The sequence below is a fragment of the Triticum aestivum genome, chromosome 6D, assembly GCF_018294505.1.
Source record: "Triticum aestivum cultivar Chinese Spring chromosome 6D, IWGSC CS RefSeq v2.1, whole genome shotgun sequence".
Lineage (NCBI taxonomy): Eukaryota > Viridiplantae > Streptophyta > Magnoliopsida > Poales > Poaceae > Triticum > Triticum aestivum.
The window spans coordinates 380,364,824-380,389,963 of record NC_057811.1 but is presented as its reverse complement, the minus strand read 5'-3'; positions in this window follow the sequence as shown (position 1 = coordinate 380,389,963).

The window sequence follows — 25,140 nt, the reverse complement described above, 5'->3', positions numbered from 1 at the left end:
ATGACCTTGCCGCCACCCCCGGCCTCGAGGACAGCCTCCTCGTACGCCAGTAGGAACGGCGACGGGTCCATCGTGCCGTCATAGCACGGTGGCATCTCCGGCCTGAACTTGGGTGGCCATCGCACCCGTCGCAGGGCGGGGGCCAGGGCTCGGAGCCCCTGGTCCCGTCGTCAACACCGGCCGTAGGAGCGGACGGCGAGGCACCCGCCATGGGGGAGAAGTGCGGCGGCGCGGGGCATAGGCCGGTGGAGAGAAGCTATGGCGCACCCCTACCTGGCACGCCAAATGTCGGATGTGGGGTTCCGGCAAAACCCTTAAGGTTCGAACTCTGGGGTGCGCGCGAAGTTCTTTCCCTCCTACCGATCCACGCCCTAGCTCGCTAAGATCTCACGGACGAACTCGACGAACTCACAACACAGAGAGACACGAGGTTTATACTAGTTCGGGCCACCGTTGTGGTGTAATACCCTACTCCAGTGCGTGGTGGAGGATTGCCTCTGGGGCTGATGAAGAACAATACAAGAGGAAGAACAGCCTCCTGAGGTTGAGGTGTTCTTGTGCTCTGTGGACTGGTGGATGAGAACTCGGTCAGTTCAACCTGCCTCTACTGTGGTGGCTAGGCCTACTTATATAGGCCCTAGTCCTCTCCCCAAATATTGAGCGGGAAGGGAGCCAACAACGGCGAGCAAATTTGAAAGGGGACAGCTAGTACAAGCTATCCTGACAAAAGCGGTCGTCGCCTGCAAAAGGCTCTGGTGGTGACGCCGTCTTGGGCTCCATGGTGACCTCCGTCTTGCCGTCCCGCTGGTCTTGGTCTTGTTGCACCGATATGGAAACCTTTGCCTGATGCCTCGGTACTCCGCGCCTGCGCCTGCCTCCTTAGCACCAAAGAGGAAACAAGGACGCTGCGCGCGCTAGCGCTCGCCTGGCGTCGATCGTCATGGCTCACGTCACGAGAGCCTCGTGAGGTTTGGCCCGCCTTGATATCTTCGCTCCTCGCGAGGCGGCCTGGCGAGCCCGCCCCCGAGGAGGTCTTGCGCCGTCCGCCTCGTGAGGCTTGGCCCCTCGCGAGGGTCTTGAATGCTTTGTTGATGAAGATGGGCCGTACAGGCCTGCTAGCATAGCCACGCCGTGGGCCGCAGGCAGGCAAGTCTGGGGACCCCCGTTCCCAGAACGCCGACACCCTCCCCTTCCTCTCGTGGCTGGCTCCGCCGCCACGGTCTCATGGGAAGGAGGGACGCGCTGACGAGCCGCGACCCTCGCCGCCACCGTCGAAGGCCCAGCGCCTCCTCTCGCCATGGCAGGTGGAAGAAAGAAGCAAATGTGGAGGAGGATGGATACTGAAGGAATGTGGAATGACGCCCTCCCTCGCCCTCCTTATAAAGGGCGGGGTCGAGACTCGGCCGCCCCACTCAGCCAATCCAGCCATCGGAGGCGCAGGGAGTCAGGACCGACCCGTTGCCCCAATCAGCGACGACCCGGTTTCCCGCCTCCATCACCTGCCACTAGCATGGAGGACGCGTGGCGAGCGAGCAGGATCGAAGGGACGGGTGAGGCGACCGTTCCCCGCCCCGTGACCATGGGGCGTGGGTGCCTTGAAGACTGCGACCCGAGTCCACCCAGTAAATGAGCCGCGCCTCCACACCTCCCTCTTTTTATGGGGAAGGCGCGAGCCGCTTCTTTACCAAGATGTGACGCATGCATGCGGAAACCGCCCCACGCATGGCCCCCATGTCACGCATGACCCTCCACATTACGCGCAGGTCGTGGGGAAGCACAGCGGATGGAGAGTTACTGCGGTAAAGATCCGCCCCACCTGCCCGCGCACCGTTCTGGGCCTGGCCCAACAACGTGTCGCGCTTATGTGTGTCCCAGGCCCGGGGGCTCCTGTCGGTGTACAAAAGTAGGGGCACTCATTTGTACCCCTTTACTTGTGCACGGGCAGTCGGAGCCACGTGCCACGACCACTCTGTCGGATCTCGGGTTCCGGCAAAACCCTTAAGGTTCGAACTCTGGGGTGCGCGTGAAGATTTCCTCCCTACTGCTACCTCTTGAGCACTGCGTTGGTTTTCCCTTGAAGAGGAAAGGGTGATGCAGCAAAGTAGCATAAGTATTTCCCTCAGTTTTTGAGAACCAAGGTATCAATCCAGTAGGAGGCTACACAGAAGTCCCTCACACCTACACAAAACAAATAAATCCTTGCAATCAACGCGATAAGGGGTTGTCAATCCCTACACGGTCACTTACGAGAGTGAGATCTGATAGATATGATAGGATAATATTTTTGGTATTTTTGTGATAAAGATGCAAAGTAAAATAAAAGCAAAGTAAAAAGCAATGGAAATAACTAAGTGTTGGAAGATTAATATGATGAAGATAGACCCAGGGGCCATAGGTTTCACTAGTGGCTTCTCTCAAGAGCATAAGTATTTTACGGTGGGTGAACAAATTACTGTTGAGCAATTGACAGAATTGAGCATAGTTATGAGAATATCTAGGTATGATCATGTATATAGGCATCACGTCCGAGACAAGTAGACCGACTCCTGCCTGCATCTACTACTATTACTCCACACATCGACCGCTATCCAGCATGCATCTAGAGTATTAAGTTCATAAGAACAGAGTATCGCCTTAAGCAAGATGACATGATGTAGAGGGATAAATTCATGCAATATGATAAAAAAACCATCTTGTTATCCTCGATGGCAACAATACTATACGTGCCTTGCTGCCCCTACTGTCACTGGGAAAGGACACCACAACATTGAACCCAAAGCTAAGCACTTCTCCCATTGCAAGAAAGATCAATCTAGTAGGCCAAACCAAACTGATAATTCGAAGAGACTTGCAAAGATAACCAATCATACATAAAAGAATTCAGAAGATTCAAATATTGTTCATAGATAAACTTGATCATAAACCCACAATTCATCGGTCTCAACAAACACACCACAAAAGTAGATTACATCGAATAGATCTCCACGAGAGAGGGGGAGAACATTGTATTGAGATCCAAAAAGAGAGAGGAAGCCATCTAGCTACTAACTATGGACCCGAAGGTCTGAGGTAAACTACTCACACTTCATCGGAGGGGCTCTGGTGTTGATGTAGAAGCCCTCCATGATCGATGCCCCCTCCGGCGGAGCTCCGGAACAGGCCCCAAGATGGGATCTCGTGGGTACAGAAGGTTGCGGCGGTGGAATTAGGTTTTTGGCTCCGTATCTGATCATTTGGGGGTACGTAGGTATACATAGGAGGAAGGAGTACGTCGGTGGAGCAACAAGGGGCCCACGAGGGTGGAGGGCGCGCCCTAGGGGGTAGGCGCGCCCCCTACCTCGTGGCTTCCTCTTTTGTTTCTTGATGTAGGGTTCAATTCTCCTAGATCATGTTCGTTCCGAAAATCACGTTACCGAAGGTTTCATTCCGTTTGGACTCCGTTTGATATTCTTTTTCTACGAAACTCTGAAATAGGCAAAAAAACAGCAATTCTGAGCTGGGCCTCCGGTTAGTAGGTTAGTCCCAAAAATAATATAAAAGTGAATAATAAAGCCCAATAAAGTCCAAAACAGAAGATAATATAGCATGGAGCAATCAAAAATTATAGATACGTTGGAGACGTATCAAGCATCCCCAAGCTTAATTCCTGCTCATCCTCGAGTAGGTAAATGATAAAAACAATTTTTTTGATGTGGAGTGCTACTTGGCATAATTTCAATATAATTCTTCTTAATTGTGGTATGAATATCCAGATCCAAAAGATTCAAGATAAAAGTTCATATTGACATAAAAATAATAATACTTCAAGCGTACTAACTAAGCAATTATGTCCTCTCAAAATAACATGGCCAAAGAAAGTTCATCCCTACAAAATCATATAGTTTAGTCATGCTCCATCTTCGTCACACAAAAATGCTCTCATCATGCACAACCCCGATGACAAGCCAAGAAATTGTTTCATACTTTAGTAATCTCAAACTTATAAACTCTCACGCAATACATGAGCACGAGCCATGGACATAGCATTTTGGGTGGAATAGAATATGATGATGGGGGTTATGTGGAGAAGACAAAAAAGGAGAAAGTCTCACATCAACGAGGCTAATCAATGAGCTATGGAGATGCCCATCGATTGATGTTAATGCAAGGAGTAGGGATTGCCATGCAACGGATACACTAGAGCTATAAATATATGAAAGCTCAGCAGAAGAAACTAAGTGGGTGTGCGTCCAACTTGCTTGCTCACGAAGACCTAGGGTACTTGAGGAGGCCCATTGTTGGAATATACAAGCCAAGTTCTATAATGAAAAATTCCCACTAGTATATGAAAGTGACAAAACAAGAGACTCTCTATCATGAAGATTATGGTGCTACTTTGAAGCACAAGTGTGGTAAAGGATAGTAACATTGTCCCTTCTCTCTTTTTCTCTCATTTTTTTGGGCCTTCTCTTTTTTATGGCCTTTCTCTTTGTTTTTTTATTCCTCACTTGGGACAATGCTCTAGAAAATGATGTTCATCGCACTTCTATTTATTTACAACTCAATGATTACAACTCGATACTAGAACAAAGTATGACTCTATATGAATGCCTCCGGCGGTGTACCGGGATATGCAATGAACCAAGAGTGACATGTATGAAAGAATTATGAACGGTGGCTTTGCCACGAATACTATGTCAACTACATGATCATGCGAAGCAATATGACAATGATGAACGTGTCATGATAAACTGGATGGTGGAATGTTGCATGGCAATATATCTCGGAATGGCTATGGAAATGCCATAATAGGTAGGTATGGTGGCTGTTTTGAGGAAGATATAAGGAGGTTTATTGTGAAAGAGCGTATCATATCACGGGGTTTGGATGCACCGGCGAAGTTTGCACCAACTCTCAATGTGAGAAAGGGCAATGCGCGGTACCGAAGAGGCTAGCAATGGTGGAAAGGTGAGAGTGCGTATAATCCATGGACTCAACATTAGTCATAAAGAACTCACATACTTATTGCAAAAATCTACAAGTCATCAAAAACCAAGCACTACGTGCATGCTCCTAGGGGGATGGATTGGTAGGAAAAGACCATCGCTCGTCCCCGACTGCCACTCATAAGGAAGACAATCAAAGAACACCTCATGTTTCAAATTTGTTACATAACGTTTACCGTACGTGCATGCTACGGGACTTGCAAACTTCAACACAAGTATTTCTCAAATTCACAACTACTCAACTAGCACGACCTTGATATCACTACCTCCATGTCTCAAAACAATCATCAAGCATCAAACTTCTCTTAGTATTCAACGCACTTATAAGAAAGTTTTTACTAATCTTGAATACCTAGCATATGAGGATTATTTAAGCAAATTACCATGCTAATTAAGACTCTCAAAATAATCTAAGTGAAGCATGAGAGATCAATAGTTTCTATAAAACAAATCCACCACCGTGCTCTAAAAGATATAAGTGAAGTACTAGAGCAAAAACTATATAACTCAAAAGATATAAGTGAAGCACACAGAGTATTCTAATAATTTCCGAATCATGTGTGTCTCTCTCAATAGGTGTGTACAGCAAGGATGATTGTGGTAAACTAAAAAGCAAAGACTCAAATCATACAAGACGCTCCAAGCAAAACATATATCATGTGGTGAATAAAAATATAGCTCCAAGTAAAGTTACCGATGGAAATAGACGAAAGAGGGGATGCCTTCCGGGGCATCCCCAAGCTTTGGATTTTTGGTGTCCTTAGATTATCTTGGGGGTGCCATGGTCATCCCCAAGCTTAGGCTCTTGCCACTCCTTGTTCCATAATCCATCAAATCTTTCACCCAAAACTTGAAAACTTCACAACACAAAACTTAGCAGAAAATCTCGTGAGCTCCATTAGCGAAAGAAAACAAAAGAACACTTCAAGGTACTGCAATGAACTCATTCTTTATTTATATTGGTGTTAAACCTACTGTATTACAACTTCTCTATGGTTTATAAATATTTTACTAGCCATAGATTCATCAAAATAAGCAAACAACACACGAAAAACAGAATCTGTCAAAAACAGAACAGTCTGTAGTAATCTGTAACTAACGCAAACGTCTGGAACTCCAAAAAATCAGACAAAATAGGAAGACCTAGACAATTTGTTTATTGATCAGAAGCAATTGGAATCAATATTTTATCACGTTCTGGTGATTTTTAACAATTATTTTTGTGAACAGAAAGTTTCTGGAATTTTCTGCAAGATCAAATAACTATCATCCAAGAAGATCCTATAGGTCTAACTTGGCACAAACACTAATTAAAACATAAAAACACATCTAACCAGAGGCTAGACCAAATATTTATTCCTAAACAGAAGCAAAAAGCAAAAAAAACTAAAAATAAAATTGGGTTGCCTCCCAACAAGCGCTATCGTTTAACGCCCCTAGCTCGGCATAAAAGCAAGGATAAATCTAGGTATTGCCATATTTGGTTTTCAACTTTTTAGTAGAATCAAGCTCGAATCCGGGAGGTTCTTTACGTTTCCCTTCATATTCTGAAATTTTTAGATCTAAAGAATCCAACCGCTTATTGCAAAGAGTAATCAACATATTCATGCGGTGAATATTTCCGCTAACGTTCTTAAGAGGTTCAAGAGACTTCTGTAAAATCTTAGTTACTTCACAATTTTTTCAAAAACTTGTGTTTCTTCCTGCGTAGGATGAGGCCCCTTTTGTTGAGCTAGTGTTCCCACTATACCTTCTATAACTTCATGCGCAATATGGGGATCAATTTCAATAAAATTGCCTTTGGCAACGCAATCCAAGAGTTGTCTATGAGACATATTTAATCCAACATAAAAATTGAGAAGCAAAATTCTCAGGTTCACTTCAAAGGTGCAATTACGGTAAGACTCCATTATTCTCAACCAGGCATCTTTTAAGTTTTCTCCTTGTCTTTGTTTGAAGTGAAAGACTTCAAACTCAGGGGACAAAGGAGTAGATAAGGGACTAGCCATAACGACAAGCAAACGGAAAAGAGGTGAACGAAAAAGAGAGGGCGAATAAAACGGCAAGGGTGAAGTGGGGGAGAGGAAAACGAGAGGCAAATGACAAATAATGTAATGCAGGAGATAAGGGTTTGTGATGAGTACTTGGTATGTTGACTTTTGCGTAGACCTCCCCGGCAACGGCGCCAGAAATCCTTCTTGCTACCTCTTGAGCACTGCGTTGGTTTTCCCTTGAAGAGGAAAGGGTGATGCAGTAAAGCAGCGTAAGTATTTCCTTCAGTTTTTGAGAACCAAGGTACGTCCATGCTTCTGACATACATATAACCGTGGGCTATCATACACGAGTCCCTCGCACCTACACAAACAAATAAATCCTCGCAACCAACGCGATAAGGGGTTGTCAATCCCTACACGGTCACTTACGAGAGTGAGATCTGATATATATGATAAGATAATATTTTTGGTATTTTTATGGTAAAGGTGCAAAGTAAAATAAAAGGCAATCAAAATAACTAAGTGTTGGAAGATTAATATGATGGAAAATAGACCCGGGGGCCATAGGTTTCACTCGTGGCTTCTCTCAAGAGCATAAGTATTTTACGGTGGGTGAACAAATTACTGTTGAGCAATTGACAGAATTGAGCATAGTTATGAGAATATCTAGGTATGATCATGTATATAGGCATCACGTCCGAGACAAGTAGACCGACTCCTGCCTGCATCTACTACTATTACTCCACACATCGACCGCTATCCAGCATGCATCTAGAGTATTAAGTTCATAAGAACAGAGTAACTCCTTAAGCAAGATGACATGATGTAGAGGGATAAATTCATGTAATATGATAAAAACCCCATCTTGTTATCCTCGATGGCAAAAATACTATACGTGCCTTGCTGCCCCTACTGTCACTGGGAAAGGACATCGCAAGATTGAACCCAAAGCTAAGCACTTCTCCCATTGCAAGAAAGATCAATCTAGTAGGCCAAACCAAACTGATAATTCGAAGAGACTTGCAAAGATAACCAATCATACATAAAAGAATTCAGAAGATTCAAATATTGTTCATAGATAAACTTGAACATAAACCCACAATTCATCGGTCTCAACAAACACACCGCAAAAGAAGATTACATCGAATAGATCTCCACAAGAGAGGGGGAGGACATTGTATTGAGATCCAAAAAGAGAGAGGAAGCCATCTAGCTACTAACTATGGACCTGAAGGTCTGAGGTAAACTACTCACACTTCATCGGAGGGGCTATGGTGTTGATGTAGAAGCCCTCCGTGATCGATGCCCCCTCCGGCGAAGCTCCGGAACAGGCCCCAAGATGGGATCTCATGGGTATAGGAGGTTGTGGCGGTGGAATTAGGTTTTTGGCTCCGTATCTGATCGTTTGGGGGTACGTAGGTATATATAGGAGGAAGGAGTACATCGGTGGAGCAACAGGGGGCCCACGAGGGTGGAGGGCACGCCCTAGGGGGGTAGGCGCGCCCCCTACCTCGTGGCTTCCTCTTTTGTTTCTTGACGTAGGGTCCAAGTTTCCTGGATCATGTTCATTCCGAAAATCACGTTCCCGAAGGTTTCATTCCGTTTGGACTCCGTTTGATATTCTTTTTCTGCGAAACTCTGAAATAGGCAAAAAACAGCAATTCTGGGCTGGGCCTCCGGTTAGTAGGTTAGTCCCAAAAATAATATAAAAGTGAATAATAAAGCCCAATAATGTCCAAAACAGAAGATCATATAGCATGGAGCAATAAAAAATTATAGATACGTTGGAGACGTATCACCTATCGACCTACGCCCTAGCTCGCTAAGATCTCACGGATGAACTCGACGAACTCGCAACACAAAGACACAAGATTTATACTGGTTCGGGACACCGTTGTGGTGTAATACCCTAATCCAGTGTGGTGGTGGATGGATTGCCTCTAGGGCTGATGAAGAACAGTACAAAGGGACGAACAGCCTCCTGAGGTTGAGGTGTTCTTGTGCTTAGTGTGTGGCTAAGGATTGGCTGAGGATCCAATCTCTCGCTCCCTACTGTGGTGGCTAGCTCTACTTATATAGGCCTTGGTCCTCTTCCCAAATATTAAGCGGGAAGGGAGCCAACAACGGCCAATTTGAAAGGGGACAGCTAGTACAGCTTACCCTGACAAAAGCGGTCTTCGCCTGCGAAAGGCTCTGGTGGTGACGCCGTCTTGGGCTCCACGGTGACCTCCGTCCTGCCGTCCTGCTGGTCTTGGTCTCGTTGCACTGATATGGTAACCTTTGCTTGATGCCTCGGTACTCCGCGCCTGCGCTTGCGTCCTTAGCACCAAAGAGGAAACAAGGACGCCGCGCGTGCTGGCGCCCGTCTGGCGCCCGCCTGATCTTGATCGTCATGGCTCATGTCATGAGAGCCTCGCGAGGTTTGCCCCGCCTTGATTTCTCCGCTGCTCGCGAGGCAGCCTGGTGAGGCCGCTCCTGAGGAGGTCTTGCGTCGTCCGCCTCGTGAGGCTTGGCCCCTCGCGAGGGTCTTGAATGCCTTATTGATGAAGATGGGTCGTACAGGCCCGCTAGCTCAGCCACGCTGCGGGCCGCAGGCAGGCAAGTCTGGGGACCCCCGTTCCCAGAACGCCGACAGTAGCCCCCAGGCCCAAGGCGCACTCGGGCTTGGCTTCGAGGTGAAGCCAAAGGTCAAGCATGGAGCGCCGCGGGCCCCAAAAGCCTACAGCCTTGGTCGACGTGTGGCGGTTGATTAGACGTGGGCGTCTCCGCTTCCCCACACTGCCTTGTAATCCGCCTGGCTATGCGCCCCCCACAACCTACATAGTTATTCTTCCATCGCCCACGCCTTGATTCCCCAATCCCTCTGCTTTCTCGAGATTCTGCTGCTCCTCTCCAATCTGACCTGCACCCAGCCCGCTTAGTTGCCATGGCGCCGAAACAAGCAGACAAGGGGAGGAAGCCCCTGTCTTTGCCAAGTGCGCTCCCGGCCGTCGAGCCTGCGGTCGGCCGATCCTTGGTGCTCAACGACGAGGCCATGGACAAAGTGCGTCCAATGCTCGCTTCCAGCTTCAACGAATGGGGGGAGACGGTGGCTTGGCCTGCGTCCCGCGCTCGCATGGCCCGGACAGCCACCGAGGCCCCAATCTTCATCGATGCCCTTTGGGCTGGCCCGATTCCTCCTTTCTCCGCCTTCTTCAACGCGGTGCTTGAGCATTATCAGATCCACATGCTACATCTCGACCCTCAATCTGTGACTCTCCTTGCCGTCTTTGCCTTTCTGTGTGAAGCCATGGTGGGCATCGCTCCTTCTGTGGCCCTCTTCCGCAATTTCTTCTCATTGCATCTGACTGACCCCGGGCAAAGCTTGGGGTGTGTGAGCTTCCAGGCCGTGGCCGCGACGGCGGGCGCGGGGATCGACTTGGAGCTTCCTCCATCCACGAGCGAGTTTCGGACACGGTGGGTGTTTGTCGACGCTGGTGTGCTCAGCCCTCTGCTCCATGCCCCGTCAGCGCCTGCCGTCCTCCACTCTGGCTGGGGCCACGAGAGGCTCACGAGCCCCCGTCTTGTCCCCGTCTGGCTCAGGCCGAGGAAGTTGAAGGACCGCGGCGTGACCGCGCCTATGGTGGTGAAGGAGTTCATCAAGCGCCGGGTCGCCCCGCTTCTGCGCCATTCTCGCCCGATGTGGACCTTGCTCAGCACTTAGGACCATATGAGGTTTCAGGAGTCCGGGCTCCCCCTCGGGACGTGGCAAACGGTGCTCGAGGTCCTGACAGGTGTCCCTTCGCCGGACGACTTGCCTGGGAAGAACTGTCTGCTGTACCGTTGCAAGAACAAGGCTGAATTTCCAGGGAGCATGCCTCCCTTTGACGAGTGGGGACTGCGTCCGGACGGCCTGGTGGGGTCCCACGAGAACCCCATCAGCGTGGTTCCCTTCCTCGTCGCGGGCGCCGAGCTCGTCCCGAGTGTGGGCGCATGGGGACGAGCACCGCGAGAGGCTGGTGGCACGAGTGTTGATGTGCGGACGCCGCCTGGTGCTCCTGGGGCGTCGTCCTCGGGAACCCGTGATCCTGGGACGTTGGTCGCTGAGACGATGCAGCACGCGGCTCCCGAGGCCGAGACTCCGGAGGCCTCGGGAGGTCGCGGTGAGGCAGCGCCCGACTGTTCTCCGCAGCCGGGCACCCCTAAAATTGTTCTCCCAAGCACTTCTCCGGCTGCGCCCCAGACTGGCTGCCACATTCAGCGCTTCGGTCGGCTTTGTGTGGACTTCAAGGAGCTCCGCAAGAGGAAAGGACCTCCGAGCGGCAGCAATATCTTCGGGCCGTTGAAGCGACGAAAGTACCTCGCCGTCGACGAGTAAGTACTGCACCTTGTGATTTCTTGATTGCTGCTTTCCTTCCCGACGCTGGCTCTTCAGGACCCCTTCTGCCAGGGCCGCTGAGTCCCTCGAGAGGCAATCCCGGCTTCCTCGGCACCCCCGTCGGCCTTGAGTACCCCGAGCCTGCATGCCGCGCCCGGAGCCGGCCCGGCTGAGGGGGTGCGCTCGCCTTCATGGCGCCTTGAATCCGCGGCTTCGTTGCCCTTCCTTCATGGTCTGGCTTGGAGCTTGGCGGGCATTCCCCGGACTCCTCCTCTGGTCATGGACGGCAGCTGGTTGGCTTCGGCCTTCAGTTCCTCTTCAAGCAGCGGGCCCCGGCTGGCCGGGGCCCCTCGTGAGGTCGGGCCGGCACCTGGAGCGGCACCAGCCCCTAGCCCCTGCTGAGAGGGGGTGCGCCGCTTCACGTTCCGCCTGCAGCCCCCGTGGCGGAGGACGAGGTGGGGCGTGCGTTGGAGTTCAAGCGCGGGCGGAGCGTAGTTCGTCATGAGCTCTTCCAGGAGGCGATGGGCGCGATGAGCCGACTTGGTGAAGAACCTCGCGGGTGTCGACTCGCGCCTTGAGGCTGAGGGTCTTCGGCTGGTGGAGGAACGGCGTAAGCTATGGCCATCAACCTTGGCTGCTACCAGCATGATCTTGACAACGCGAAGGCAGAGGCGTCCCTCAAGGCTTCCCGTGAGGCTTGCTCCCGAGCCTTGGAGGAGGCTCGCGAGGCTGACCGCCGTCGGGAGGCTGCGGAGAAGCGTGCGTGGGAGCTCCAAGCCTGGAGTGCGTCCCTCGAACGTCAAGTTGAGGTGCGCAGAGCCGCCCTTGCGTCGCTGAGGGGGATGCCTGCCGAGGAAGAGGAGGTCCGGAAGCGCGAGGAGGCGTTGGCCCTGGAAGTCGAGCAACTGGAAACGAGGGAGCGTCAAGTTGCTCAAGCGGAAGATGCCGTCAAGGCTCGCGAGGCCAGGGTCCAGGAGGAAGTCGACCACCGGGTGGCCGAGGTTCGTGCGGATCTTGAAGGTTGGCACGACCTGAAGCTGAAGCTTGCGGGGACTGAGGCAGTGGGCAGGACCGCCACTCTGAGGCCTAGGTTAGATGAGGCGGAGAGGCGTGAGGAAGCCACGGCTGCCGCCTTGGTCACGGCGCGGGCGGACTTGGCCTCCGCCCGCGCCGAGCTGCTTTCTCTTCGGAAATGGGTTGACGACGCCGAGGCCGTCGCACGGCAAAACAGGGAGGAAGTGCTTCAACGGCGGACGCTGGAGCGCGAGCAAGCCCCCATGCTTCAGGACCTCCGGAACAGGGCTAATACCACCCTGGGCTACATCTGTGATGAGAATGCACCGCACCCCCACTCGAATGACTACGCCAGTCACTTGATCTTCTTCACCAACGTGGTGACGCGCCTGGAAGCCCGGTCTGATAGGGCTCGCCAGCTTGTGGAAGAGAGAAGCCGGGGCCTGCTTGGGCGTGCGTTCTCCCGTGTCTTCAGCCACCTTCGGAACTCCTTCCCCGACTTCGACTTCGACGCTGCCATTGCCCCTGTACTGCAGGCCATTGGCGGTGACCTGGCACGGTGGGTGGAGGACAACATGGACGTGCTGGTCCGGGCCTTCACCTCCGAAGACGAAGCGGTGGTAGTCGCGGCAGATGAAGGCGATGTGGTCAACGATGCCGATGGAGGCGACGACGTCGCGAGTGACGCATCCGAAGGCGATGCGGCGAGCGACATATCAGGCTGATCCCATGTCCCCCTGCTGTTTTATCCTGTATGCAAAAACTCGGGCGTGGCCCTTAAAGATTGTGAGAGCATTTTGAGAGGGGGAGCCCCTCGTGTAAACAAACCACTGCCTTCATTCTCTTATGTCGAACTGAGTGTGTACCTCCGCGAAACCGCAAATCTGGCGGCAGGTTCCCATCGTGGCTTACCTTAGTCGGGGCGGGTTACGAACCGGATCATGAGGTCATGAGCTTTCGGACTCCCGGAGAGCCCGCCAATCCGCCCGAGGGGGGTCTCGTGAGAGGTGAGCACCATCCGTGGCGTCAGTGCGCACGCGTGGCACGCATGAGCCTCGCCCAGTCCAGCTCGCGAGGGGCCCGCGAGTGGAAGGCGTGGTGCGTGAGTCCAAAACAAGGCGATAACCAGATAACGAGAGATCGCTCCGAACGAGAAAAAAGCACCCCCCAGCGCGCATCAATGAAAACTCAACTTCAACTTAAATCCAAATCCAAAAGGCAAGGCTACAGAAAAGGGATTCCAAGCAAATGGCCACGTCCGGCACCTAGTCTAGTCTTCTTGTCTTCAAGTCTTCTCACCAGCGCGGAGCTAAGTGCTGCCACTAGGCATGGGAGGGAGCCCCCGAGGCCCGAGGGCGGCTCTCCGGAGACTCCGGGGCGTGTACAGCCCCACTCATTATTACGTGAGAGTGTCACGGGCGGCGATCTTCACATGCACTGGGCCTTCTTCACAGGTACCGGCCTTGCTTCATATCGCCAGACGAGGGCCCCGCCTTGCGCCGCACTCGACCACCTTTGAGCCGACCGGCAACCAGGACGACACAAGGGGGGAAAGGGGACGCCAGCGGCGCCCTCAGCGACCACGGGTCCTCTGCCGGGGTAGGCTTTTCAGCACCTCCCCAGCAGAGGGCCTACCTCCGGGGGGGACCTTGCTCCGTGCGACGCGGCAAGGGATCTGGCTCCCGGCTTCTCTCCTGCTGCCCCCAGCGTGATCCTCCCGGCGGGAGGGAGGTCGTCGAGGTGGGGCCGCCAGCCGCTGTGGTGACCTGATTCTCCTGCGACCCATGGTTAGCGTAAGCTTGCTCCTGAGGGATTAGTGGTACCCTGTATCTGTTGTCGATGGCGCGGTTGGCGGGGCTCTCCAGCGGCTTCTGAAAGGCTTCAGCTCCTAATGCTCCTCCTCCCAACCTGGCCCGAGAAACAAGCCAGGGTCGTCCTCTGCGTGTACTCCTGGTCCATCATGTGGGGCACATAGGCTTCTGGGGCTGTCACCCCAAACACCTCGCTGTAGTGCCCCACACTCCACGTCGCTCGGCCCAGCGCGACGTCCTGAGGATGATAGCGCGACACCTCACTGGGGCCATGGGGGGCAGCGCTCGTGCCCATGCTCATCGGAGGCGACGTGGGGGCAAGGGGGCCCCCGACGCCGCCGGCCATCCTGATGTCGATGAAGCCCCCAGGCGCGCCTGAAGGCGCGTGGTTGCATCGAGGCCCGGCGCGAGATCCCGTAGTGGCCTGAGAAGGAAGCAGATAGCAGAAGGGCGGCGCTCCCGATGCTGTCGCATCTAGCAGTTCAACGACGCGTTCCAGCAGTGCATCCTGGCCGCTCTCCATCAGTCGGCACCGCAGCAGCTCCCGCACCACCGTGAGCGCGGCCCGCATGTTCACCTGCTCCCACCGTGTGTGTGGCGCCGGTGCTGTAGCGTGGCTTGCGGCCCTTGCGGCGGCTCGTGCTTGTCGTGGAGTGAGGGTGGACGACGCCCCGCCACACCGCCCGCGGCCTGTAGTGTTAGGCGGCACTCGGGCCGCTTGGAGCACGGGGTTGAGGTCTTCATGGGCGGGTGGTGCCGCCCGGGCTGGCCAGGCTGCCCAGCGGTCGGAGTCGGCCCTCGGGTCGCCGGACATTAGGGCCGTGGAGTGTTGGCGGGTCGATTGACGGGGAAGAGTCTCTGGCGCACCCCTACCTGACGCGCCAAATGTCAGATCTTGGGTTCCGGCAAAACCCTTAAGGTTCGAACTCTGGGGTGCGCGCGAAGATTTCCTCCCTACCAATCTACGCCCTAGCTCGCTAAGATCTTGCGGATGAACTCGACGAACTCACAACACAAAGACACAAGATTTATACTGGTTCGGGCCACCGTTGTGGTGTAATACCCTACTCCAGTGTGGTGGTGGATGGATTGCCTCTAGGGCTGATGAAGAACAGTACAAAGGGAAGAACAACCTCCTGAGGTTGAGGTGTTCTTGTGCTTAGTGTGTGGCTAAGGATTGGCCGAGGATCCAATCTCTCTCTCCCTACTGTGGTAGCTAGCTCTACTTATATAGGCCCTGGTCCTCTTCCCAAATATTGAGCGGGAAGGGAGCCAACAACGGCCAATTTGAAAGGGGACAGCTAGTACAACTTATCCTGACAAAAGCGGTCTTCGCATGCGAAAGGCTGTGGTGGTGACGCCGTCTTGGGCTCCACAGTGACCTTCGTCCTGCCGTCGTGCTGGTCTTGGTCTCGTTGCACTGATATGGTAACCTTTGCTTGATGCCTCGGTACTCCGCGCCTGCGCTTGCCTCCTTAGCACCAAAGAGGAAACAAGGACGCCGCGCGCGCTGGCGCCCGCCTGATCTGGATCATCATGGCTCACGTCATGAGGCCTCGCAAGGTTTTCCCTGCCTTGATTTCTCCGCTCCTCGCGAGGCAGCCTGGTGAGGCCGCTCCTGAGGAGGTCTTGTGTCGTCAACCTCACGAGGCTTGGCCCCTCGCGAGGGTTTCGAATGCCTTATTGATGAAGATGGGCCGTACAGGCCCGCTAGCTCAGCCACGCTGTGGGCCGCAGGAAGGCAAGTGTTGGGACCCCCGTTCCCAGAACGCCGACACACTCTTAGCAGGGCAAAGGAGGGAAGCCGGAGAGAAGCCGAAACCCAAGGCAATGCCAAGGCCGAGAACACAAAGAGTAGAGGGATGAAGAAGGTTCCCCCGGCAAGACCCTTGTCGGGGCGGCCTCCGCGGCCCCGGCAAGAGCCTTGCCGGGGCAACTTGCCCAACACCAACAGAGTGAGCCACCCTTGAGCCCACGGTTTCCAACCCAACCAACTACATTGGAACTAGGGCTCGGGAGGCACCTCCGTGGTGGCATGCAGATCTTTGTGAAGACCATAGATATGTGAGATCAGATGAGAACCAGAAGACGGCGACCCTCGATGGGATCCTTGCCGAGGAGAGCCCCAAGACCCCCAGCAAGCGCCTTACCGGGGACGACTGCAACGCCCCGGCAAGGCCCTTGCCGAGGACATCAGCGGGGCTGCTGCCAGGCCCATGCCAACCAAGACTCCGCCGCCGTTCGCATGCAGCTGCCAGCCCAACCAGCTGGGCAGGCACCTGCATGGCAACATGCAGCTCCCAGGCCAGATCAGCAAGCATCTGCGTGGTGGCATGTTGTAGATCTTCATGAAGACCCTGCCACCGTGCCACCTCAGTTTCCTGCCTGCCTACATGGTGCCGCATGCATCGTTGGCCAGGGCGCATGTCGAAGCGAGGAGGAGCAGCGACGGACGGGACAGGCCTCGCTCCCGTCCCCGATAAAGCTAAGGGACACCTAAGCTACGCATTAAATGCGTCTTGTCTTGTAACACGGGCGATAAGCTCGCAGCACTGTATACCTTTCCACCTCCCGTGTGCCACTGTGGCAGCCCCTTTCGACTATAAAAGGAGGCCCATCGCGTACTAGAGAGGGATTCGGCGCTTTGAACGGCTCAGCCACCGTAGCTAGTTCGAAAGCTCAAGAACACTCAATACATCCACCAAAGCAGGACTAGGGTTTTACGCATCCTCGCGGCCCGAACCTGGGTAAACGATCCGTGTGCTTCCTGTTAGGCCTGCTCTTCTCGCAACCCCGTGCCCCACCAACCATAGTAGGGATTCTTGTGATCCCATAGGTGTCGTTACCACCGGCAGCTTTAAAGCTCGACAATGCCGCTATCTGCCGCTGTCCGCGCTCCGCCTCACGCCAATGCTGCGCCGCGCCAGCTTCAGCTCCTGCTATCTTCCCCAGTTTAAAGCCGTGCCCGCCCTTCTTCTCCCTCAACTCAAGCAGCTCGACCTCTTCGACGTTGTCATCTCGAAGAAGGCTATGGAGCACCTGCTCTGCAGCTGTACTGCGCTCGAGTACCTTCGTCTTGAGCAGATCCACTGGTTCATTAGCCTCCACATCGCCTCGAAGAATCTCCGATGGATTTGTGTGTCTTGTTGGCCCCGCAACAAGACATCAATTGGGAAGAGATCACTCCAGCTGTTCCAGGTTATGGTCATTGAGAATGCGCCTTTCCTTGAGAGATTGCTTGTATCTGATCTACAAGGTCCAACAAAAATCAGGGTCATTGACGCACCGAAATTGACAGCGTTGGTGTACTCGTCTGCCAAATTCTCGGAACTCTTTATTGGATCCATAATCGTTCAGGTACAACACTCATCTTCTTCTCCGTCTTCTTGAAATTCACATTTTTAATTTTCTTCTTGATGTATTTACGACTGACTTCCAGAAAATGATTCCCACAAGCTTGACCCAGTCTACGCGCAAAGTGAAGATCTTGGCAATAAAATCTATCGGCCTCAATCTGGATCAAATTGTTGGATTCCTTACATTCTTTCCGTGAACGGAGAAGCTACTCATCGAGGTGAAACTTCTTTCCTATTACTAAATGGTAATCACAACGTAGCTCAATTTTTTCGTAATTTTCCCAAATTACGATGACAAGTGTAGTGTTCAAAACTGCATCTACGCACTGCACCAAAAGAAATGTTTTTAGTATTTTTTCTCACGTGATCACCTGCATCGTTTTTGTTGTTGTACTATTATAGTAGCCTAGGCTAGTCATAGTGGAAAGTAACTTAGACTAATAACTCTATGGTTACCCTAAGTGCAAGTACTACCTCCGTCCTGGTTTACTCTTCCAATTTTGTAGTATCAAAATTTGACCACAGATTTAACTGATAAAATGTTAATGCATGTCACTAAAAATTATATCGTTGGATTCATATTTGAACATAATTTCAAATGGTATAATTTTTGGTGACATGCATTGGCATTTTCTTAGGTAAATCTATGGTCAAAATTTTACACTAAATACGAGGTAGTACAAAAGTGGGCTATAACGGCCCTCCACTATGTAGGCCAAAACACGTGCCAAATTCACTTGTGATGCATTTGGCATCGATGCCCCTCCATTGCTCACCTGGTGCCCCAATCTGGATCACCTACTTTGCTCTGGTGCCGAATTAACTCACGCAATGAAAAAACACTTGCGTGGGAGAGAGAGAGGACTGAGGCAATAAAAAACACTTGTTTGGGAGAGTGGGAGGCAGGTGTAGTTGGTTTGATTTTTTTGTTTATACATGTGGGTCTGTGTGCATAGCGGTGCCAACTCTCACATCGCGAGAGCGGTGCCAAAATCTTTTGATTTGACATTGATGCGTATTATGTGGCATACTTTTGAGAAATATGGCATCGGCCACATACTGGAAGGCAACAAATGCTCAAGCTCTTCACGTGCTCCAAGGTAAATGAGAGGAAAGAGAAAGAGAGTGAAAAAATATCACTAGCCAGCCAACCCTATCGTATGAGCGAATGATATAGGTACCTCTTGATGACACGGCAATCTTATACAGCCAGCTGCACTAATATGTTCTCTTCTTTTGCAGATAAAAAAAGACTCGAAAGTGAAAAATGTGCTGCACTATAACAATCTGTAACATCCCAAATTTTCAATTTGGAATGTTATACATTAGATCATCATTCCATACCATATTTTATTGCAATTTGATTTGATCCTAAAAAATTCCACGCAACTCAAGGACCCACGGAGAGAGTTGGGGATTTCAATTTATTTCATATTCGAGTTTTTCTCGAATTTTTGAAAAGAGGATCGTTTGATTTTAATTATTTTTCTCTGAAATATTTCTTTTATAAAAACATAAAAGAGAGAGGATAAAATGACTTCCTCAAAATAAAGAAATATCAGAGATTTAATATTAAATCAAATAAGATTTTTATTCAGAGTTTTATCGCTATTTTATTTGAATTAGGAAAAATATGCATTTTTCATATTTGCATTTTAGGCCCAAATAAATGTTAACCTTGTCCGGCTTATTTTTAGAAGACGGGGAAAATTTATTTCGGGAGTTTTGGAGTCCGTTTATTATTTCTTTTCTTTCTTTCTCTGCACGTCGGAATTATTTAAAAAAAAGTCAAACCGACTTCGGGCCGTACCCGGCCAGGACTCTTCGGGCCGGCCCCTTTATAAGCCACCGCCCGCACCCCGCAGCCCACCAGCCCCGCCACCCAAAACCCTAACCCTAGCCGCCCGCCGCCGCCGCACGCATGCGCCGCCCCGCCGCCCTTCACCGCCGACCGCCGCCGCCCTTCGCCGCCGGAGCCGCCGCGCCGCCGCCCGCCGGAGTTCGAGGTAGCCGCTGGTTTAAAAAAAAACCGATCTGTTTTATTTCGTAAACCCTAGTTTCGTTTTTGTTTAGATCGGTTCGGTTTATTTTTTATTGGTTTAGTTATATAGCGAACGCTCGTTCGTTTTAACGAACGGTTTTCACCGTTTAGCCGCAGACAGCGAATGCTCGTTCGTTAGCCTGTTCGTCAGTTTTTCTTTTTCCTGGATTTTCCGCGATTATTTTCGATCGTGATTTCTGATCCGATTTTCGTTCTAGTATAACTTTTCGCTCGTTTATCGGAATCAGGCAATTCAAGTGCCTAGAGTTTTGTCTCGAAACCCTCTTTCCGTTTAACCAACTTGAACAAGATTTTGCTACTGTAAAATTTGACTTTAGTTAAAATTAGTAAACGAAGCTTGTTTCTTTCGCCGTTTGAGTTTTGTTGCTTCGTTTGATTGCTTATTGTATGCTTGTTTGTTTGCGATAGAGTACCCAGAGTGTGCAGCGTGCTACTACGAGTCTCTAGGTTTCATGGATCATCAGCAAGGCAAGTAACACTTTTATCATACCTCTTACTACCCAGTTTTATTGCATTAGATCAGTCCTCAAACAATTGCATGGTTAGGATCTGAATTAAATTGTGGGTTTGGGAAGTAGATGAGGTAGTACCTATTCACCTGTTTATTATCAAACCTTGGGAGTTACTTCTACGCTATGCTTATATTGCTATGCTATGCTCGTAGACGTGGATTGGGTTTGAGTGTATCCATGACAGTTGTGAGATTGTTAATTAATGGTTCAACCTAAGGTGGCAACTTAAATACACATCTGGGTGGATTGAGGCACCTGGGGAATCCAGTGATTGACTGTATTTTTTTGGAAATCCCGGGGTACCGTGTGATTCTCCTATGGACTGCCACCCAGGCTCAAAGGGATCATGAGATTATTCATACTAGAAACTTCCGTGTGCAGCCACAAGATATTATGGGCTCTAGCATAGTTGATTAAGTGGTGTGAACTCTTACAGTGGTAGACTAGCAGATGTAGGGGATGTAGGTGGTACGGTCTACCCATCGTAAGGTGCTAACGCTTCTCAAAGACTATGTCTCGGTCATCCGTTTCTCAAACATCTTGTAGTGCGAGAAACCAAACGGAGGAGATCGTGTCTTGTGGGGAAAAGTGCGCAAACCTCTGCAGAGTGTATAAACTAATCATGGTTAGCCGTGTCCCCGGTTATGGACATCTTGAGTATCTGGTTCTTGGATTATCATGTTGATCTCATCACTACTTAATTAATTTGATTGGGTTGTTAGTGATTACTTTTAATTGGGATTGAGAGGGGGTTTACCTTCTCAATGTTTTCAACAAACTTTGTAGTTAAATAAAATATATTCCTTTGCGGTCGGGAAAAATTGGCTTTCCGCAAAACACAATAACCATACAGCCTCCACCAGCCATATATGCATGTAGTGATAGCTTTATTCTGTTTACTACTCTCTTGTGTTACATTGCCAGCATATTCGATGTGTTGACCCGTTTTTGGGCTGCAACGTATCATGTTGCAGACTTTTCAGACGACGAGTAAGGAGCCTTAGGTCGTGGTCTTTCACTCAGTGATGCCGTTGGAGTTGATGGACTCACTTTATCTTCCAAGCCTTCCGCTGTTATCGTTTTAGATGGCCTTAAGCCATATTTATTGTAATAAGTTCTCTTTTGAGACATTCGATGTAATAAGTGTGTGATTGCTACTCTGTTATAAATCCTTCAAGTACTGTGTGTGTCAGCATTACCGATCCAGGGATGACACTTATGCACAGAGATCAGACAGTTTGAGGTCTGGTCGCTACAAATATGGTATCAGAGCACACGCTAACTGTAGGACAAGACCACTAAGCTAAAGCCCTAGATCACCTACTCTCTTCTCATTTCTAACTCCTCTCCATTTTCTACTCTTTAGGATGGCGGATGCAAGGATTAAGTTCATGCAACCGGATGAAGACATCCCATTTGGTCGCCACTTGTAGGAAGTCACTAAGTACCTGAGCATTGGAATACCAAGCTTCACCGGGACCTACAATGCCACTTTACCAGAAGAGGAGCGCTGGATGATTCAAGTTCAAGTTCCAGGAAGGACGTTCACGCCAGTCACTGAGCCCATAGAGTTTACTTTCGATGCCCCAACCTGGAGTCTAGGAAAGAGTATGGCAGCTCACATTACCATGGGACGCATTGGAGAAGTTTACCACAATGACCTCAAGGATACAATCTACCATATTTGTGGGCGCCGAGATGAGCAATGGGAGATGATCAGTACCAGGAAGGATAGATCGATTGCCTCTTTCATCCAGGAGTTAAACCAGCACATTCGACGCCAGGAGAACCAGATGTGCGCATGCATGGCGGATTTGAAGAAGGCAATGACAAGGATCACGGAGCTGGAGGAAGAACTCAAGGCTACACGCGAGGATTATATGGAGGAAATCGTCGCACTAGTAGAGAAGAATGGCGACCTGACAAAGAAGCTAGGAGTTTTCATGGGAGACCCTGCGCCAGGAGGAGAAGATGACAGTTCCACTTGCCCGGAGAACTATATCGTCATCGATGACACCGACTCGGACCCTGACGATAGCGATGATGACTATGTTGATGAAGATGGAGCATATATCATGGAGTCTTCGACTGATCAATTTTTCTAATCGACCACCATATCAGTAGTAGTATTCCACCATGTATATAGTATAGTCCAAACACTGTTGTAACGATAGTTCTAGACCGATTGTATGCCCTTGTTTGATTGATTGAGTGATATGTTTGTGTTTGTCTCATGTGCATATGGGTAGTGTTTTCCCTCTCGACCTCATTCTATTCTGTTTTCTCATCTGTTTTAAACCTAGCAGATGCCTCCGAGACGCGACAATGGATTTGCTTTCCCACCGGAGCTCACTCAGTTGATCCAGCAGCAGAATGCATTAATGCAGATACTAGTACAGAATCGGAACCAGGGGAACAACAACAACAAGCCACCACCACCCCCACCAGTTGACCACTTAGCCCGTTTTCTTAGGCTGAATCCGCCGGTGTTCTCCAGTAGCACCGAGCCGATTGTTGCAGATGATTGGCTTCGCAAGATTGATAGGGAGTTGACCACTGCAGGATGCACAGATGCGGAGAGAGTGCGTTTTGCCGCACATCAGCTTGATGGACCCGCATCATCTTGGTGGGAGAATTTCATAGTCACTTACCCTATTGACACTGTGACATGGGACCAGTTCCAGTAGGCTTTTCACACTGCCCATGTTTCAGCAGGAGCTATGGCCATGAAGAAGCGTGAGTTTCGCAACTTACGCGAAGGAGGGCGCACTGTTGGCCAATATGTGGATGACTTTAGTAATTAGCACGTTATGCCCCAGATGACGTCGCTACAGATGCAGCTAAGGAGAAGTTTCTGGAAGGACTGAATGATGAGCTGAGCATGCAGTTGATGGTGGCAAATTTCAATAACTACCAGGAGTTGGTGGATAGAGCTCTCATGCTTGAAGGGAAGAAGCAACAGATTGACAGTCGCAAGAGGAAGTATGGACAAGGGAAGTATAATTCTGGAGCCCAGCAGAGACCCCGTTACACCCCGAACCCGGGAGGACTTGTTCATAACCATGGAGGCCACACTCATAATGGAGGAAGTTCACACAATCATGGTGGCCCCAAGAATGGTAATGGTAATGGAGGAAGCAGCGGACAAAACCGTTCCAACCCGGCAACACCCGCCAAGAAAGATCTAAGCCACGTTACTTGCTACAAGTGCCAGAACACCGGACATTACGCAAATGAATGTCATGAAGCTAAGAATGGAAACGGCAATGGAAGCTCTGGGAAGAAGCCCAACCCTTTCAACAAGGGACAAGTGAACCACGTTAACGTGGAGGAGGTTGAAGCCCAGCCAGATGCAGTAATAGGTAAGTTTTTGGTTAAGTCATTTACTGCAGTCGTACTTTTTGATACTGGTGCATCGCATTCATACATATCAACGGGATTCGTGGATAAGTTCAAACTGCCAACCCAAGTCCTTAGGTCACCTATGTTAGTAACCTCGCCAGGAGCAGAGTATATGGCTAGCCTATGGTGTGATCAGTTACCATTAAGGATTGGTAACTACCTGTTTCCCTCGGACCTAATAGTATTGGAGTCACAAGGACTGGATGTGATATTAGGCACATATTGGTTATCGAAGTATGGAGGGAACATTGACTGCGCCTATAAGTTGATTTTTCTTACCACCCCAGAAGGAAGAAGGATCAAGTATGTATCCCGGCATGTGCCGAATAGAACTCAAGTAAATTCCTTATCAGGAGTTGTACAGGAGGAAGTACCAGTGGTGAAGGATTTTCCGGATGTATTTCCAGAAGAGTTGCCAGGCATGCCACCGGATAGAGACATTGAGTTTTTGATTGAACTTTTGCCAGGCACAGGGCCAATATCTAAGAGACCGTACAGAATGCCCGCAAAGGATTTGGAGGAAATTAAGAAGCAGATTAAGGAGTTACTGGATAAGGGATATATTCGCCCAAGTTCGTCACCTTGGGGATCACCAGTACTTCTAGTGGAGAAGAAGGATGGATCGTTAAGGATGGTTGTTGACTATCGTGGATTGAATGAGGTGACGATCAAGAACAAGTACCCACTGCCGATGATCAATGATTTATTTGACCAGTTGCAAGGAGCTAAAGTGTTTTCTAAGATCGATCTGCGATCAGGGTACCACTAGCTAAAGATTCGAGAGCAGGATATACCTAAGACAGCTTTTACAACGAGGTACGGGCTGTATGAGTACACCGTTATGTCATTTGGTCTGACTAACGCACCTGCCTAATTTATGAACATGATGAACAAGGTGTTCATGGAGTTTTTGGATAAGTTCGTCGTGGTGTTCATTGATGATATTCTGGTCTACTCTAAGAACGAAGAGGAACATAAAGAGCATTTGCGTTTGGTACTTGGGAAGCTCAGGGAACATCAGCTATACGCCAAGTTCAGCAAGTGTGGGTTTTGGCTAAAGGAAGTCGGATTCCTTGGACATGTTATATCCGGGGAAGGAATAGCAGTAGACCCCACCAAAGTTGTCACTGTGACAAATTGGGAGTCACCCACGATAGTTGGAGAGATCCGGAGTTTCCTTGGACTCGCAGGATACTACCGGAGGTTCATTGAGAATTTCTCAAAGATTGCAAAGCCTATGACGGAATTGTTGAAGAAGGACACCAAATTCAATTGGACTGAGGAATGTGAGGCCCGTTTTCAGGAGTTGAAAAGACGCTTGGTAACATCACCAGTGTTGATTCTACCAGATCAACGCAAAGATTATGAAGTGTATTGCGACGCTTCACGTCGAGGACTTGGAGCCGTACTTATGCAGGAGGGAAGAGTTGTTTCATATGCCTCACCCCATGAGTTAAATTATGCTACGCATGATTTGAAGTTAGCAGCCGTAGTGCATGCATTGAAAACATGGATACATTTTCTCATCGAAAACCATTGTGAGGTATACACGGATCACAAGAGTTTGAAGTATATCTTCACGCAGAAGGAGCTGAATCTCAGACAGAGGAGATGGCTAGAGCTCATTAAGGATTATGATATGAGATT